The following is an 18,777-nucleotide window of genomic DNA, read 5'->3' on the forward strand; positions in this document are numbered from 1 at the left end:
CAAGTGTAGAATTTTTTAAAATGCTGCTGGAAATGAAGAACTGCCAAAAGAATAATCAATTTCTAATAAACCTCTCCATCCAAACTGGCCTTAGAAGGCCAAATATTACTGACAGAGTGTCGTATTATCCTCAGCCCAAAGGCAACATCGGGTACAGATATGGAGGGGCATGGGGTCAGCACACCACTCTCATGACTGTTGTCAGTTTTCATGAGTTGGAGCTGCTGTTTCTCAATCAAGTACCGTATTTACTCGAATCTAAGCCGCACCTGAAAAATGAGACTCAAAATCAATAATTTTTCCCGAATCCAAGCCGCACCTGAAATTTGAGACTCGAAATTCAAGGGGAGAGAAAAGTTTTAGACCACACCTCCAAATCGAAACAAAGTTGGTCCATTGTAACATGAGACACAATTTAGGTCGATTAGATGAAGATACAGCTACAGTAGTTTGGTTCGAGTCGTAAGCTTAACAGTTAAGCTTTACCAAGTAGCCATTGCTGTGTGTCAAGTGCTCCGTCCTTATTTGTACGGGTACCCTTCCTTTTTCATGTGCTTTGTTTGGTTTGAATCGATTGCTTATTTTGCTTTGATCTGATAAGTGTCATTCTCTTTGTTGTAGGTGTTTACATCACTCTAAGCTGAAACTGCATTATTTTAATGTGTCGTGCATTGTTTGTCGCATTCTGATAATGAGTGCTTACGACCTGTCGCCGCTCGCAGCATGGCTTGCTTTTGTGTGCGCTACCAAGGCTTACAATAAAAAGAAGAGAGAGGAATTGTCTCATAAGCGAAACAATGGCAAGACTGCTATTTGTTGTTACTTACACTGCTGCTTTCTTTGATAATGATCAACAAAAACCAACTAATTGACTGCATACGATAGATGATGTTCTGAACGAGAGTTTAGCGAAAATTTTTCTTCGTTTGAATCTCTTTGCAGACGCCTCTTTAGTACATTGCATTCAGCACACAAATTAGAGTCATCTTAGATTTAAAAGTCTAGTCAGTTGCCGTGCTTCATTTCTGATTGTATCACTATTCAGCATAAGAATAATACGAATATAAACATGACATGATATGTATATTCTTCCGCGTTTGCTGTTGTCTCACTCTAGTTTCGAAGTTAATTAGGCAGACAGGATTTACATGTGAGAGCAGCAAACACGAAAGAATACATGGCATAATGTTTACATTCTTCTACCTTTTCTTTTAATTTATTTACTGACGCAGAGGTTTTGGCGCCAGTATTTATCTTTGTGCCTGCAAAGCATGCCTGTGTAGCGCTACATATATTCGATGGCAGAAGTTAGTTGTGGCAGCACCTACCAACATTTTTCAGAACTTCCGCTTACTTTACACTCAATTCTAAGCCGCAGGCAGATTTTTGGATTACAAAAACCGGGAAAAAAGTGCGGCTTAGATTCGAGTAAATACGGTAGTTCCTCAATTGACATCACAAGGGCAGAGTACAACCTGTTCATTGACAGTGCACAACTCAGATGGTCAGACATCCAAGTCCTAGCCACACTTGATGGTGCTTAACTTTGGTGATCTGAAGGGAACCAATTTATCCACTGAGGCAAGGCTATTGGCAATATTTAATAATAATAATAATAATAATAATAATAATAATAATTATTATTATTATTATTATTATTATTATTATTGAACATCAAATAATAAATACAGTCCCTAATATAATTCATTTTCAGGATGTCATACAGATTATTCTGCTGAAGGCATCTGGTAAGATATTAAAATTTAGAATTTACACACTAAAGGTTTTCCAAAGTAAATATGCAGGTTCCATGGCTCAAATGGCTCTGAACACTATGGGACTCAACTGCTGAGGTCATTAGTCCCCTAGAACTTAGAACTAGTTAAACCTAACTAACCGAAGGACATCACAAACGTCCATGCCCGAGGCAGGATTCGAACCTGTGACCATAGCGGTCTTGCGGTTCCAGACTGCAGCGCCTTTAACCCCACGGCCACTTCGGCCGGCTGCAGGTTCCATGTTTAGTGATGTATTTTACATTTCTTAATATACAAGGACTTCCTTATTATGGCAGATTTGTTGGAAGTTACTTCATGAAACTAAAATACCAGAAAAAATGAAACTTTCTATTTATTTGACGTGAACACAAGGAACTCTTCTAGACAAAAAATGTATTTTCTGTTAGAATTTGTTTAAAGTGGTAGTAAGAAGGAGCATGTGATTTCAAGAAGAGTCATTGGCCATCTTCAGACCAGCTTGAAGTGCACTTTTTTCGTATATTAGTGCTCTGTTTTTGTTTAAGTGCAGGTCACAATGCAAGTTTGGTTTTGTTGTTTTTGCAAGTGTGTGTGCTTGCGGGCATGTACATGGGTGCATGTGCTCATGCGCATGCAAGCACACTGAATTCAGTAAATAAGCAACTACGTGGCTCGCTGGATTTTTCACCAGAAGTAATTCTGACTGCTTTTTTTTCTGGAGTATTAGTAATGTACTTGAATTTTTTCATGTTGTTGCATCCCATATTTCTACTGCATAGAATGGCATGAATGGTATGCAGTTTTTAGCACAATGTGTGCTTATCAACTTTGTGCACTTACGTTTTGTCTCTTATCAGAGCTATTTTAATTACAGAGATATCCATATAAACTTGTTTTTTCAAATGGAATTATGCTGTAGGGGCTATTCCTAAATTAACATATGATTGTATTTTAAAAAAGGAAAAAAGAGATAATTTTTAAAAATATACGAGCTGTTCTTACGTGTTGATATTACTTCTCCACATGGCCACACCTAAATTCAAACACATCTTGTACTGTGAAACCAACTTCTTTATCCCTTAATCAAAGAATAATACCACCTTGTGCCTCAGCCAGGAAGCTCCTTGAGTTCAGTGTCAGTTGAGAAGTGCTGAGTAGTCAGCTAGGCCTTCCTTCGGTGGAAGCGATGAAGGTTGCTTGGTGCCAAGACTTTAGGAGGGATATAGAAAAATCATCCAGCCCAAAAGCCTGAGTTGTACTTTCTGGGGTCATACATTGTGGTTAGTAGTAGTAGTTGTTGTTGTAGTAGTAGCAGTAGTAGCAGCAGCAGCAGCAGCAGCATCATCAGCAGCAGCATTATTCATCCATAGATCTCTTTTTACAGGGATATAGGACATGTCAAAGTATTTACAAGTTTAGACCTATTTAAAATAAGCCAATTTGTATACACATACATTTACAGACTTCTAGTTAGAGACAATCATTAGATTTACTCCTGATATACAATACTTTTTTATGAATAACTTATTGAATAATGTAATGAAGGAAAGTTATTCATTTGGTAATCATCATGTGCCACGTGTTATAGATTGACCTTCAGAGTTTCACAAGAGTCTCACAATAAACACACCTTACTCTCATTAAATCAGTTGTCAAAATTTCTTTGCAAATACAAGCACCTATAATCATCATTTTGTGTTTTGAAAGCATCTGCTTGAATTTTTTGTGCTTATTGGGGGAATGAGTGTGCATATACAACTTTTCCTTAGATTCAGCATTCAAGTACATGTCTTTTCCAGACTCATGCTTATGTTCAGAAATTCCTGCCATCTTCATGGTAGCACTGGAGGAATGTCAAAGCCAAACTCATTCTTCCGATCTTGTGAGCATCGGCTACAGATTTTAGTATCCATTGTGCACAAAACTTATGGTAATCAAACATCTCTGTGCCTGTGTTCAAGAGAGTTGTCCTTGAAATCTGAGACACATCTTCAGAAGGTTCAGAAATTGTGACCCGATTTCTTCTATGCACAATTTTGTCAACACATTGCACAAATTCATCGGTTTCATCTGAATGTCTTCCTAAACCACTTTCATCATGCACATCTGTGCAACCAGTCTTAAATTTTCTGCCTCACTCTCTCACAACACGATTACTCATAACCTCATAACCTCATCCCCATATACATGACGCAATTAACAACAAATCTTGGTGGCGTTGCCTCCTGCTTCTGATCAAAACACCAGAGAGCTGACTGATGCAATGTGACCTTCAAAGTCTCTTTTTTCCAACTGTGCAAGCACTGTGAAAATGCAAGAATTTGTTTATTTTTAATAGTCAGTTGGAGGTTAATTTATGGATAGCCTTCATAATTTCTCTTGTAAGTGTTATGTAACGCAGAGAGATTAAATCAACCTCATTTTACTCTCCAAATTCTGATAAACAGGTTTATGGATATTAGTAATGTAGGAAAGGATAGATTGCTGTTTACCACAAAAATAACACAGTAAGTTGCTGCCAGACATAGTTAAAAGACACGTACACATAAGCTTTCATCCTTAGTCTTTGTCAGAAAAAAAGAAACACACATAATTCATTCACACAAGCATGCACACCACACGCGGACATGAGCACCAATTCCTGCAGCTCAGGTCAGAATAGGAGTTGGCCGTCCTGTACACGAGGTGTGCTTGCCTGTGTGGTAAGCTTGTGCTAAGTGTCTTTTAATTGTGCCTGTCTGCAATGTTGCATGTTATCTTTACAGTAAGTAGCAATCTATTTTTTTGTACATTGTTGATATTCCTGCCTGGAGTTTCCATTGTTTGTTCCTGGATATTATGGTGGATTTGTTTTGAATAACAAACAGATTGTTATCTTCTGTGGAAGCTTGTGTTTGTGTTTGGCTGATGAGACACTCCACCTTTACATGACTAAGAGAGTCTACTTACAAATTCAGAATAGTTGAGAAATAATTAGTTTAAAAAAATAATAATCACTCTTGGGTGACCATCTTACCAACTGGAAGGTAAAGGACAGGTTGTCAAAGGATGATTCACCAGTTAACACTTCTGCTTTCACAGTTTATAAAATATTCTGGGCTATTATGTTGTGGTCAAATGGATTTCAACCCGACGTTTCGTCCCCATCTACAGGGGACATTTTCAAGGGGGATCATAGCTTTGTTGTCCGCCCCTGGTAGCTGAATGATCAGCGTGATGGATTGTCAGTCTTCTAGGGGCCCAGGTTCGATTCTCAGCTGGGTCGGGGAATTTTCTCTGCCCAGGGACTGGGTGTTGTGCTGCCCTCATCATCATCCTATCATCCTCATCGACTGCAGGTCTGCCCGACGGGGAGCCCTAGCCTTATGATTTTTTAAAAAAAAAAAAAAAAAAAAAAAGCTTTGTTGAATGTCTGTGCCACACCCTGGCTCGCTACTGCCTACAGCAAAATTCAGCTTCTGTGAGCATCCGCATAGTTGCATGACATCACATGTTTTGAATACGCGAGTACAATTGACTGTTGTCGAGTGCCATCATCTGCTGTTACTATCATCCTATGGTGGAAACTGGTACACATCTTCTGCAGCACTAGCATCCAATCATAGCAATGCTCAAGCACCAGTGAAATAGAAAGTTTTCCTACCACTTGTTAAGGGTGTGACAGACTGCATAGCAAAAATCTTGAAAAAGCGGAATCTTGCGGTAATCTACACACCCACACGGGAGATACAAGATTACCTGAAATTGGCCAAGGATGCTCGCCAACTGCTAGAAAAAGCTGGAATTTATAGGATTCCATGTTGTTGTGGGGAGGCATATGTGGATACTACAAAAATAAGTGTCAAAAAACGACTCAAAGAGCACAAAGGCAATTGCAGAAGACGTGAGATTGACAGATCAGCTGTTGCAGAATGTCCTTTACAGCCAGAAGACCACCACATTCATTTTGATAGCACTCAAATACTGGCGGCCACAAGCGGATACCATGAAAGGCTCTACACAGAGGCCTTAGAGATTTTGAAACACCCCAGGAATTTCAATAGGAAGGAGGAATGTGTGAAATTGAATGAAATTTGGATCCAGTGTTGCAGAATGTGTGTACCAGTCTTCCACCATGCGATGATAATAACAGCGGATGATGGCCAATTGCACCCACATATTCAAAACATGTATCACACCACTGCATGGATGCTGTAGTCAGTAGTGAGCCAGGGTGTGAATTGGACATTCAACAAAGCTACAATCCTCCTTGAAAATGTTCTCCACAGATGCGGGCAAAATGTCAGATTTTAAAGTGAAACCCATTTGACTATGTCATAATAGCCCAGAATATTTTATTAATTGTGACAATTTTGGCTGTGAAAGTTTACATTTTACACTTCTGCTTTGTTTCTGTCACGTGGAATAGCTTTGTAAAACAAGAAATTGAGGTATAAATGTTTTTAAATAATACCTTTGTATGAAGATGCAAATTATGTCATTGACAGTAACAGATATTGTCACAAAAGAAAGTGGTCACTGGCACTTCCAAAAACTTCCATTTATGTCGTCAGGTGTTGGAAATGGCTACCATCTATTACTGCAATAAATATATGCAGTTAATGGCACAAGGATTTCTGGATAGTTTAAAGATAACCTTCAAATTCATTACTCTCACTGAAAATCAGCCAAATGTGCAGTACAACTGATAATGCCTTTATGTCCTTCTCAGTGACCACAAAAGAAGTGAGTGAGTGCTTAGCTAGCCACAAGCAAGTAGTGGTCTGAGCACCCATCATGCTGGTACCACATCCCCCTTCATATTTTAAATGATACTTCCTCTAACACAGCTTGTAGATTTCTGTAAGGAGCTGTGCATATCTACTACCCATTAAGGTTTCTTCAATGAAGTCAAGGCCAGGTACATGGTCTCCAAAAATACCACACCTAATGTTCACATCCCACTGCCTCAAACATTCAACCTGCCTCAGTCAGCGCAGATTTTCAGTAGCTCTGTATAGCATATTTTTTACATGCAGTTTTCCATGGTTTGTAAAGGTTGCTTTATCAGTAGGAATGGGATTCTTTGCAGAAAGAACCTATTCTCCTGATGTCATATGAGAACCAAAAAACTAAGTACAATGAGTCTTCTGTAACACGTGATGATAATCAGTTGTTGAAGTGGCATGTAATGTGGATGGAAGCTGTCTGCATGCAAAATGCAAACAATGCTGGACTGACTTATTCAAGTTGCAGCTACAATTTCTCAGGTGCTAACACGCACATTATGAGCAACAGCTGGCTAACGCCTATTACATTCATACTACTCACAGCAAGTATGCCCCTTAACCTCTGCATTGCATTCCAATGCCCTTCCAGTAACAATTTTTTTACACATTCCCTGAATTGCCATTCTGTTTCTTGGACACTGTCCATCAGGACACCTTTGTGCATTTCATTCAGATATTCTGGTTTTGCTCTATTTGTATTTTTCAAACGAAGAAAAAAATCTAATTTCTGTTAGTTTGCGAAAACACTCCCCCACCCCCAACCCCCTCCCCAACCCCCCCCCCCCCCCCCACCCTCCCCCCTCGTAGTTGCCAGCAATCAGTACATGTGAACCGGAGAGACAGAGTAGAAAGCCAATGCCTCTGCACACCTTTTACACCAGTATCGTGGCTGTGCAACACTTTCCCTTCCTCCTCTAATGTAACATATTTCTTTATGTGGGTATGAAACCAGGAGATTCTATGTAAGACAACAATGCTTTTATGTCCAAAACAGACAATCCAAAGTTCTAAATATTCTTTGAGAATATGTATCATGTTTTGGAATGTGGAATGCAGTTGAATTCTTCTCTTTGAGATCTAAATAGTAACACCATAAACTACTGTAGTTCTGTTAAAAGTTAAGCTAATACTAATACCTCCATAGTTAACAAAACTATGACAAGATACTGTATATTATTTAGTGAGGACTTTCAAAAAATTTATCTGGATAACAATATAATTACAATATCTTAAATGGTTCTGGAAGTATTTAAAGAGAACAGCTTAGCTAAATCACCCTGCTTACAGGGTCCATTGAAGCACAAATCAGCTGTTCATTGCAATTTCTTTATTTTCACCGCCAATCAAAAAACTGCTGCACTTGACTGTGCATCCTATAGAAACTCTTTGCAAAATTAAAATTCTTTGGTGAACCCTCTTTCTCACCTTTGCAGGCAATGTTCTTGTCAACTGAGGGTTTTCTGACAAAGACACTGTGGTTAGGGAAATTTTTTCTATGATTTTGAGTGTGCAAAAGGGCCCCAATCTTCTGACTTTATGGGATGGCATCATCACCATGCAGTAATTGCGTATGTTTACATCATTCATTCACAAATTGGATTCAATCAGGTCTGCCGTGCAAGAGTGTCTTCAGGAATGTTGAAAGACTTATTTACAAGCAAAGATACTTATTACAAGCTATACCTGCAATGCATAGTAACAATCCATTATGACTTGTTCTAATGACACAGTTAGCTAGTTAATTATCTGTATGTTTGCTGGATCATATTCTAACCACCCAATATCCCACAGAAATAGTCAGTTTTGAAGTTATAGTATCAGTGAAAAATATGTCAACATGCTGATATTTTCCATTATTTCTTAAGACTTTTACACTCTCACTCTCTCTCTCTCTCTCTCTCTCTCTCTCTCTCTCTCTCTCTCTCTCTCTCTATGCTTTTGTCTGAAATTTTATGATTTTGTTAAATTATTTACCTCACCAGGTACATGGTCAAAGATTTTTTTAGCTGAATATTTCACCCCTTTCTCTACCACATTAAAACTGAGTTATGGATAGTGTAACTCATTTCCCCTTGTAGTACTATTTTTAAGATTATTACTGTTGTTTTTAAGCTGTAATGTTTTTTGCCCTGTTGTTTTTAAGCTGTAATGTTTTGTTGGCAACAAACTTAGTAAAGGTACTTTGAAGCTGTTGTCAGTATGCCCAACTGTTTAAGGAGCTGTGTACAACAGAATCTCAGAACGGACCCTTATATTACCCTTATTACACATTTTTGTGCAACACACACCTTTTCCTCTTTTTCATTGTGTTAAACAGGAATAAGATGCCGTAAGTCATTTGTGAATAAATATAGGAAAAGTAAGACAATTTTGTGACATCTTCATCTCCAAATTCTGGCATTATCCATAGCACAAAGGTTACAGGTTTAATAATAAGAGTAAAGTATGACTTCCAACTCAGGTTCTTATCAGTATGAACACCTAATATTTGGAATATTCTGTTCGTACATTATTTCTAATGATGTGGTCAGATCTTCTGCACTACTGAATTAAATGTGTTGCATCAGATACAGTCCATTCGCAGATAACCAGTTATTAATTTTCATGAAAAGTTTCTCTCTCTTTCTCTCTCTCTCTCTCTCTCTCTCTCTCTCTCTCTCTCTCTCTCTCTTTTCACGTGTGAGTGCCTGAATGCATACATGTATATGCACATGCATGTGCTGTTTCTGTCTCAAAACTGTGGGATAATTTGTAATGTTAGGTCATTGAGATGAATAAGACATATTGTGAAGAACCATTCACTCCATGCTTTTAAAGGTGGTGTGAAAGACTTGCATATATAGTTTGATCACAAGATCCTGAACGAATTATCAGGGGCTGTGGGGAGTGGATGAAAGAAGCTTTACCCACCTACTCCCAGCACACTCGATGCCTAAGCAGAGACCCAGTGCAAGGAGAACAAGCTGTGCTTTTGTCATACATTGTTAGCACTGTACGTGTGCTTACTGGTTTGGCACAAGGTGGCAGTCAGTTCATAACAGCTATGTTCCACATAGACATTAGATGGCCATTGTTTACAGCAGCAACACAAAACAATATTGGAGTGAAGTCAGCCAACTTCTGCCAATCCAGATCTACAGAGCTCTGCTTCAGGAGTTTGTAAACAAATAGCAGTTACACCAAGACCTGTTATCTAGTTGTCAGATTTAAACATTATCGTGTCAATATATTGTGTTAATATACATTTTTGTTCTATAATGACATGTGCTGGTAATAATAGTACATTTAGTCATGAACAAATCGAGAAGCCCAGTGCATGGGCTACACTAACAAATTGTGCATAATGGGATTTCCATACTTGAGAGTGAACTATGAGTTCAGTAAAAAATAATACGATGAAAGAAACAGCCCTGGGAAAAACTGTCATTTGGCATGGATTGTAACGGTAAACAAATGTGCAGTGTGTAAAACTCTTCCTATTTTGATGACATGAAATAACAAATGGTGAGTAGCCATAATATTCAAAACCACATTCTCACTATATGGTACACAAGCCATCACCCAACTCACTGATCTGTGCTCACCATGCATTTGATGCTTGTATTGTACCACAATACAAACAGGCTGACGAATCATTACAAAATGACAGTGGCAGGACATCAGTACGAATAAAATAATACTAAGAAAATGCATTTTACTTGCCAGAAGCATATCTTTCATGTAATTAATGGAGGTATTCTCATAAATTTACATAAGAAGAACTGGGGCACCTGTTATTCCAGCTAACATATCGGAATCTGCTCTTCAATCACATGCATCAGTTTCTTTGTCTGCACCACTAATTTGCTAATCAGTATCTTCAGTAAGGCATTGCAGCTCACCATTACTCTCAAATCAAATTGTCTGAATGGTTTCAAAATCATTTTATGGACATAAAGTGCTTGCTTGGCATCCCCTCTCCACAGTCACCTGATCTCAGTGCTATTGGACATATACGGGGTTCTATAGACTGAGATGTGTAATCTTGGACCCAACTCCAACCAGTTTCCAGTAATTGAGAATGGCAGTTGAGCAGGCATAAATTGGGGTTGATCCCCAACACTTCTGGTGTTTTAAGGACTCCATGCTACCATACGTTACCACTTTCATTGTTATGAAGGAGGCATTAAATATTAAATGGAAGGTGTCTAATTTAGATGCTCATGAATATATTCTCTTCTGTGGACATATTTTACATATATCACTTAACTGAAAGAACAGTGTGATGTGACATATTTTCTAACCTCAAAAGATTAACTATGCACAATCAGTCTTCATCCATTAAGTAAATGAAGTACTGTGCCGCATAATTAAATTATACAATATGGTCATGAGGATACCAGCAGTTAATGGACATAAAGCCAAAATCAGTGAGCTGTCTGTGACTATGAAATTCAAACTGAAGAAAAATTTAACAATCTGTGAAGCATATATTGTGGTGAAATAACCAAATAGAGAGACAAAATTGAATGCATAGTATTTAAGAGAGAGGTTTTCAAAGGTACCCTTGTGATGGCTTTGTAGAGGAACTGTTTTCTATCTGTGAAACTTTACAGAGGGCATTTAACTTTGAATGAGCTGCATTCTCAGCATCATCCCCCATGAGGCAGCCATTTCCTTAATATTCAGATTTCAGGAAAGTATGCAGATGTTCTGTTTTAACAAGATGCATTCAACAGACACTGAACTGTGGAAGAATCTTATGTAACCATTGGCAGTGGTTGAATAGATGTGGGGGAAAAAAGGAGTCATTGAGTTCCCCTCCCCTAATGTTTGCTTAGCCTGGAGAATAAAACATTATGTTTCCTTTCTAATTTTTTGTATGTTGAAAAATGCACTCATACGTATTATGGATTCCGCACCTCAGTCAGTAAAAATTGAACTTGTTTAGGATCGTTTTGCTGTCTGTCTGTTAAGACCTCTTTTTCTCAGGGTTGAGTAAAGGTATTAAGTTGAAATTTATGTAAAATACTAAGGTCAGTGGTCCTCTGAAATGTTAAAAACTTAACCTTTTTAAGTCAATACAGTCAAAGGATACGGCCATTTATGTCACATATCTTGAAACTCGCAAACTCGCTCATCAAAATCTATAGGGTACTTCCCGTTGATCTAGAGTCATGAAATTTCACAGAAATAGAGTTCCACAGTACAAGCCAAAGAAAATATCTGAAAATTGTTGATTTGTAATTATTTATATAAATGTAAATGTTTGTTTTTTTTTCAAAATTGTGCATCTCCAAAAGTTCTTGACTGATTGCTTTGAAATTCTGACACAACATAGTATTGTAATTTGGGAATGTGTTGAGGTGTGTGTGTGTGTGTGTGTGTGTGTGTGTGTGTGTGTGTGTGTGTGTGTGTGTGTGTGTGTGTGTAACTTTTTGAGATTGTTGTGTAACAATGTTTCCATATTATTAAATATATAAGAAAATTATATATTACATACAAAAAAAAGGTGTATAAAAACTCTTGAGTATTTCAATGCAACATTGTGTCAAAATTTCAAAGCCTTGGCTCAAAAACTTTCGGAGACTTTTGATTAGGAACATTTACAATTCCCTTATTAGTACAAACATGGATGTTCATTGTATGAATGCAGAGTCTCGCAGCAATAACATTGAATAAAATGTTCTTGGGTTTCCAAGCGCATCAATTGCTTAAAACTACACGAGCTTTCGGCCAAGCACTCCTTGGCCATTGTCAAGTGTTATGACTGCCAGTGGGCTGTTGGTGCACCCTTATATATGCTAGCTGCCGGCTGTGATGTCACTGGTGCCCGTGACATTGCCATATATGGGCATGTTTTGAGTCGGCATTCGATGTGCCCTCTTCAACCACGCGATTGCTGGATCCCACGCAGCGCTGAGCTGCAAGCCACTTTCTCTATTCAGGGTGTTTGCGGCAATTTTTATTTCAATAGCTTCCTTTATTAAACTATCCCAGAAGCCATTAGTGCGAGCCATGACAGAGGTATTGTCAAATGTTCATTTCTTCAAAATCTCAAGCCTCTGAAAGTTCCTCGGAGATTGCATTCTAGCGATTACAAATTTTTGTAAACCTACTGGAAAGCCGTCTGGTATATATGTAATATATATATTATAAAAGAGGAAACATTATAAAAATGTAAATGTTGATTTGTTCAAAATTGTTAATCTCTGGAAGTTTTTGACCAATTGCTTTGAAATTTTGACACAATGTTGAATTCTAATTAGGGCATATTTTTAGGTACCTAAGTCTTTAATATGTGATATGTAACCTTTTGAAATTTTTTATAAGTTTTCCTTTAAAAAATTAGAAAATAAAAACACACACATGTACCAATGGAACATTGTGTCAAAATGTTAAAGCAATTGGTAAAAACTGTTTGGAAATTTGAAATTAGCAATATCTACATTTTCTATATAAGTACTAATGTAGATGTTCATTTCTTCAATATCTCAAATCTTCAAAAGTTCTTCATTGACTGCTTTGAAATTTTGACGCAGTGTTGCAGTCAAATACTCAAGTGTTTTTATATATCCAATGGAATTCCATCTGGTATATAGGTAATAAAAGAGGAAACATTATAAAAATGTAAATGTTGGTCCGTTCAAAATTGTTAATCGACTGATTGCTTTGAAATTTTTATGCAACTTCCATTGGTATATGGGTGAGCTTTATTTACTTATTTCTTAAATATATGTAATACATAAATTTATTTAAATTTAATAATAGGGAAACATTATGAAGTTTACAATAGCAAAACATTGTTAGCAAACAGGAAAGTTGTATTTATGCTTATTGGTTTACGATTAGGATACTGTTACAGAATTGCTGTAACAATAATCCAAGGTGCAGTGTCAGAGAGGGAGGGGGGTGGGAAGAGGAGATGAATAGAGGGGTGGAAGGGAATGGACATAGAAAACAGGAAGGAGTAGATAGACAGAAAGAGGAGGCAGGAGGAGATGGACATAGAAGGGGTGATGGTGGTGTTGGACAGAGAGAGGGAGAAGAAGGAGGAAATGGATGAAGAGAGGGGGAGCGGGAGATGGAAAGAGACAGGGAAGAGATTGGATATCAGGATGTATATCCAGTCCCCATAGATACTACAATATTATGAGAAGGAAAGTTGACACTCACCAGATAGCAGAGATGCTGAGTCACAGATAGGCACAACAAAAACACTCTAACAATTACAGCTTTCGGACATTAAGACCTTCGTCAACGATAGATGCACATATTCAGACCAGCACACACTCACGCAAACACAACTCACACACGCAACTGCAGTCTAAGGCAACTGAAACCACACTGCCTCTACTCAATCATGAGGCAAAGGGGTCTTAACAGATGGACAACAAATGGAATAAAAAACTATGAGATACTGACTGTACCCAGACAGGCTTTGCTATGGCTCAGTCTGCTTAAATTGAAAAGAAAGAAAAGAGAAAGCAAATGTTTCTATTATCTATTGGAAATCCAAGCTGGAATGGAACAATATTATGAGAAGGAAAGTTGCCACTCACTGTACACCAGAGATGCTGCACTGACACACACACACACACACACACACACACACACGACTGCAGTCTCAGGCAACTGAAACCACACTGCCCATCAGTCTTGTGACTGGTTTAATGTGGCCGACTCTTCATCTCAGAGTTGCACTTGAAACCTATGTCCTCAATTATTTGCAGGATGTATTCCAGTACCTGTCTTCCTCCAAAGTTTTTACCCCCTACAACTCATTCTAGTACCGTGGAAGTTATTCTCTGGTGTCTTAACAGATATCCTACCATCCTATCTCTTCTTCTTGTAAGTATTTTCCATATATTACTCTCCTCACTGATTCCCTAGAGAACCTCCTCATTCCTTTACCTTATCGGTCCACCTAATTATCAACATTCGTCTGTAGACCCAGATCTCAAAAGCTTTGATTCTCTTGTTTTTCTGTTTTCCCACATTCCATGTTTCACTAACATACAATTCTATGCTCCAAACATATGTTCTCAGAAATTTCTTCCTCAGATCAAGGCCTATGTTTGATACTGGTAGATTTCTCTACACCAGGAATGCCCTTTTTGCCAGTGCTGATCTGCTTTTTATGTCCCCCTTGCTCCATACATTCTGGGTTATTTTGCTGCCTCAGTAGCAAAATTCCTGAACTACATCTACTTTGTGATCACCCATAGTGATGTTAAATTTCTCACTGTTCTCATTTCTGCTACTTCTCATTATTTTCACTATTTCTTTGATTTATTCTCAGTCCATATTCTGTACTCATTAAACTGTTCATCCTATTCAGCATGTATTGTAATTCTTCTTCACTTTCACTGAGGATAGCAATGTCATCACTGAATCTTATCACTGATATCCTTTCACCTTGAATTTTAATTCCACTCTTGACCTTTATTTTTTCATCATTGCTTCTTCGATGTATAGATTGAACAGTAGGGGCAAGAGGCTACGTCCATGTCTGACAGCACTTTTTAATCCAAGCACTTTGTCTTGATCTTCCACTCTTACCGTTCCCTCTTGGCTCTTGTGCATATTTGCATTAACCATCTTTCCATATTGCTTGTCCCTATTTTTCTCAGAAATCCAAACATCTTTTACCATTTGACATGGTCAAGTGCTTTCTCCAGGTCGATAAATCCTATGAACATACCTTGATTTTTCTTTATTTTTGCTTCTATTATCAACAGCAACGTCAGGGTTGCCCCTCTGGTGCCTTTACCTTTACTAAAGCCAAACTGATTTTCATCTAACACATCCTCAATTTTCTTTTCCATTCTCCTATATATTATACTTGTCAGCAATCTGAATACATGAGCTCTTGAGCTGATTGTGCAATAATTATTGCACCTGTTGGCTCTTACAATCTTTGGGATTGTGTTGGTGATTTTTTTTACAAAAGTCAAGTAGTATGTTGCCAGACTCATACATTCTGTACTACATGAACAATCATTTTGTTCAACTGAACTGCCTACTGAGCTATTCATTATCGCAGTAACTATAACTTCAGAGAACTTCAAGCATATCTCTTCATTCCTTAGTACTTCCATATCCCACTTCATTGCACAATGATCCTTCGTAACTAGTCTCTGAAACTTCAGCCTATTCTTCATCACTACTAAATTGTGATCTGTGTCTATGTCTGCTGCCGGCTACACCTTACAAACCAGTATCTGATTTTGGACACTCTGCCTGACAATGATGTAACAGAAATCTTCCCATGTCTCCCGGCCTTTTCCAACCATACCACCTCCTTTTGTGGTTCTTGAGCAGAGTATTCAATATTACTAGCTGAAGTTTATTGCAGAACTCAATTAGTCTTTCTCCTCTTTCATTCTTAGTACCAACTCTATTTTCTCCTGTAACCCTTTTTTCTACTCATTTCTTTACAATTGCATTCCAATCCCCCATGACTATTGATTTTCTTCTCCCTTTACATACTGAATGACTAAATACAGTATTACTAAATACAAACCAAAGTGTTTTGTAGGAACGGAAGAAACATAGAATGAAGGAGTGGGATGTGTGGAGTAATATTAATTTCAAAAGTACTTAGCTGGAGGGATAGTGTGAGCAAAAAATTTGAGATTTTTATGTGCAAACCATTAATAAAGTTTAGTAACTGAGTTTGTTCTGCAATGGGCTGGAAAAAGAGTTTTATATACCCAAGATTGTCTGGACTTGATTTTGCCTTTCTTTCATACTCTCATACATATGTTTCCTAGTGTCTGTATTTTCTAAGTGCAGGGAATTTTAGGGGATAGGTAACTACCTATTTCTTACATTTCATATTAAGGTAAGAAGTCAAAAATAGTAGCATCTTTGTAGTAATGTCTTTGATTACATACTTCCACTGATGCCTCTCCCTTCATTCATTCACACATGGTGTCCCATAAATCCCACAGTGAAGAAGAGCCTTCAGGGAAGTGGACTGACAAGGGAATGCTTCAATGAAACATGAAGAACACACCAAAATAAATGCTGCTTCAATGCAACATGAAGAACACACCAAAATAAATGCAATGTCAATCACTTTAGCTGCTAAGGCTCACTGCAAGTATTTTTTACAAAATTGTAAAATTACTCATTTTTATTGCTCGAAGAACCACTTGTACAGCAGTTTGCACAGCCCATCCTGCATAGCATATGATTTGTTGAATAAGCAGACACAGCTGTGACAAGAGGATGTAGCAATCCAAAGTACACACACATGAATTTCAAGAACTTAAAAAATACCAAAAATGTCTCAAATCATTCATTGTTGGAATAGCATGCAGTTCCTGTGCAGGGGTTGACTGAAAAGTAATGCCTCCACCTTTGTAACTCTTCAATAGTTGGCAGCATTGGTATGCGTATTCATTCTCATAACGTGAGAGGAATTCCTGGCAAATTTCAAGTTTGTGCGCTTTCATTTCAGGAGTCAGCATTCAGGAACCCATCGTGCACAGATCTTCCGATAGCCAAGCAAAGCAATAATGTGACCTAAATATTCTTGTGAAATGCCAATTGTGCTTGCAGTTTCTCTCTGAGTGATATGATGATCATCCTGAATCAATATGTCAACTTTTTGCTTGTGAAATTCGGTACTTATTGTCTCAGGACGTCCAACTCTGTGCTTGTCATGCAGGTCAGATGTTCCCACTTCAACATCTTTAAACTTACTTGCCCAATGATGCATGGTACTCACATCAACACAATCACCGTAAACTGCTTTCATTCTTTGATGAATGTCCTTTGGGGTGACACCTTCTGCTGTCAAGAATTCAATGACTGCACATTGCTTAAATCATATTGACCGACCGTCTGCGCAGGGTTCCATACTTTACACTGTAATAACACAACCATTCAATGTTAAGGCTTCCGACCAACTGGAGCTGTAGAGAAGAGGCTACAGAACAAGCCAATACCTCCCACATACCAATGCTGCCTGCAGATGTAATTGTTACACGTGTGACTAGCAGAGGAAATAAAATCAAGGCAGTATATGACGTTACATTACAAATTACTTTCATCAGTTGGGATAATATTTGTTGACATTAAATATTTTGTAACAGTTACTGTTCTACAGTCCTTATGATAATTTTTGAATAATGTATATTTTACTAACAATGAAATGGTTCCTTGTTTATTCCTTGCAGTCATTGCAAAAAATTTGTAGTTTCTATTGGATGATGAAAATAAACATTTTTGCTATGCCAGGCACATCTTAGAAAAGAAAAATTAATGCATTTAGACACTTCACAGTAATTACTAGTTTTATTTAGACGAACTGAAACAGAATAAGAAATGGTTGTGGCCATTATTCTGCGTGTTGTTCTGCATACCAGGCATATTTGATTAGATTCGTGAAATGTGGTGATGCATTACTTATAATGCAGAAATGTCTGAAGTTTAACAATATTATTTCATTGATAAGCCTGGAATGACAATGAACTAGTGACAGTTTTACTGTGCAACAACTTTCTGAAAAATGCTGTACATTGTTCAAAATTTGTTTTATCAAGAGGCTGAATAACACACTTAATCATGGGTGGAATTCAAATAATATTAACAGTCTTTTCATCATTCTTCTAAGGACAGGCATTGTTATGACCAGGCCAAGAGTCCAGCAAAAGCAATGAATTGTTTTCTGTGGATGTATTTCATGTAAATCTTTCTTCCATTTATGACAATACTATGAAAAGAATAGTTGCTACTCACCATATAACAGAGATACTGAGTCACAGACAGGAACAACAAAAAGACTGTCAGAAGGTAAGCTTTCGGCCAACAAGGCCTTCATCAGAAGCAGACTACATACACACACACTCAGTCACACAAGTGCAAAACAAACACACACACACACACACACACACACACACACACACACTGAATGTAACTAAAACACACATGACCACAGTCTCTGCCTGCTGCTTGTCTGTTTTATCTCTTTCTGATGAAGGCCTCGTTGGCCAAAAGAGTACTTTCTGACAGTCATTTTGTTGTGCCTATCTGTGACTCATCATCTCTGCTATATGGTGAGGAGCAGCTATTCTTTTCATTATATTGTCATATTGCAGCTTGGATTTCCTTCCATTTATATAATTCATATACAGATTTTACAAAACTAAACTGGCATTGCACACTGCTCAAGTTTAAGCATTTCCCCCTCCTTCATGTAACCAAAAAATTTACCCTCTTTCCTTAGTCATTGAAAGCTGTTATCACATATGATTTCTTTG

The 18,777-nt window shown here is 37.8% G+C and overlaps 1 protein-coding gene across 1 annotated transcript in view; it reads left to right on the top strand.

Annotated features, from left to right (window-relative positions):
- Window positions 1-18,777, top strand: part of LOC124622174 (MAP7 domain-containing protein 1-like) — a 262,531-nt gene that overhangs the window by 152,828 nt on the left and 90,926 nt on the right. The gene's annotated exons all lie outside the window — the stretch shown is intronic.

Source organism: Schistocerca americana, chromosome 1 (genome assembly GCF_021461395.2).
Source record: "Schistocerca americana isolate TAMUIC-IGC-003095 chromosome 1, iqSchAmer2.1, whole genome shotgun sequence".
Taxonomy (NCBI): Eukaryota; Metazoa; Arthropoda; class Insecta; order Orthoptera; family Acrididae; genus Schistocerca; species Schistocerca americana.